General features: G+C 43.3%; 1 protein-coding gene across 1 annotated transcript in view; it reads right to left on the bottom strand.

Annotated features, from left to right (window-relative positions):
- LOC122332932 (arf-GAP with Rho-GAP domain, ANK repeat and PH domain-containing protein 1) overlaps positions 1-743 on the bottom strand; it is a 56,670-nt gene extending 55,927 nt beyond the window's left edge. The window contains 1 exon segment of the mRNA XM_043230408.1: positions 432-743. The gene's annotated coding sequence lies outside the window, so the exon portion shown is untranslated.
- Between the last annotated feature and the right edge of the window lie 895 nt (positions 744-1,638).

Here is a 1,638-nt window from a genome sequence, read left to right as displayed (position 1 = left end):
CACACATACACACACACACACACACACACACACACAATCTCTCTCTAAACACGTCTAGTGCTGTCAAACTCATTTAAGAACGCTGTTTACTTCACACACACACACACACACACACACACACACACACACTGAACGTGTACAGGGTAAAGACACACACATTCCAGAAACTGAGCAACCAGAGAAAAAGACACAGAAAAACAAACTGAGAGACGAATAAGAGACTGAGAAAGAAATACAAAGAGTACTATATTTCGAATAAAGCACTGAACCGATCTGAAAACACACAGAATCTACCGAAAGGAGATCCTCTCAGACGTTTTCCCGCACTTCTGACTAACTTCACAGAGATTCACCGACGCGACTGATTTCTGAGGGGTTTCTCGTCGATATTCAGAGATGTCACAGAGATGTCGTGAAGTCTCTAAACTTACTGAGATTTGCTGATAATACCGCCGCCGCGCTCCGTTCCTTCGTTAAAACGGCATGGAGATGAACGGCAGGCTCGCGCGTCTGCGGCGGAGCTCCGGTTGTTTTCTCCGGACGGCCGTGTGTTTCTCAGACGCTCCGATCCGCTCAAATGCTCAGAAAACGCCTGTGAGAGACTTCCGCAGGCGGCGCGTCACATGAGCGTCTGAGACTCCGCAGCAAGCGGCTGATCTGACGCGACGCGACGCGACCCTCTAGGCGGCAAATACCGCTAAATGGCGGTTGCTATGACAAACAACGGTCACATTGTTCGGGGTCTCGGCTTCGCGACCCGTTTGTTTGTTTGTTTGTTTGTTTTGATGCGCTCGTGTAACTGATATGAATGTAATGTTTTGTGACGTGTGTGGACTGCTGTGTGACGCGCAAAAGAAAAAAAATACTTTAAAAAGTTTTTTTTTCAAATCCTCGTCGAATCCTCACATTCGACTCTGATTGGTCCATCCCGAACAGCGCTGAGAAAAGTAACAAATATGGCAAAGCGATGTCCCTGTACTTGTTGAGCGCTCTGAATCCGCACTAAAAACAGATCTTATTTATTTATCTAATGCGTGTAATGGCCCCTGAAGGACAAACCAATTATATTATTTATTTCGAAATGAGAAATTAGATTCATACATCCTAAATCTGAATGAGCTTTATGCTGATGTATGGTTTGTTATGATCGGACAAAGTTTGGCCGAGAACTTCTGAAAATCTGGAATCTGGGGGAGCAACGAAAAATCCCTTTAAAGCTGTCCAAATTAAATAAATAAATATTAAAATAAATGTGTCTGCAATTTCCTGGCAGCAGGGTTGCTATTAATGTCATTTACAGCACGTTACTGTTATATTACCACGGCAATGAACTCTGCTCCAGTTGCATCAAACTGTATTTGTAATGTGTGAACGTATTTCACCCGAGTCGTCCGAGAAGAAACATGTCTTAGTATGAAACAGCAAACGCATTGAATAAATAGAAACCTGTCTTCAACTCAAATCGTTTCAGTTCAACACGCACGCATGTGCTGCAATACTAAAAAAGATTACTGTGTTTGAATAAAGCATCAGAACGGAGCTGTTCGCGTCTCATCGTTGACCGAAGAGCATTAAGACACTTCAGTTTTACTCTCAATATCAGTTCGTAACTGTTTTCTGTGTGCCTTCACTAATATA

This window comes from Puntigrus tetrazona, unplaced genomic scaffold (assembly GCF_018831695.1).
Source record: "Puntigrus tetrazona isolate hp1 unplaced genomic scaffold, ASM1883169v1 S000000150, whole genome shotgun sequence".
NCBI lineage: Eukaryota > Metazoa > Chordata > Actinopteri > Cypriniformes > Cyprinidae > Puntigrus > Puntigrus tetrazona.
Note: the sequence above shows the minus strand (reverse complement) of the source record. Positions and strands in the feature narration are given on the sequence as shown.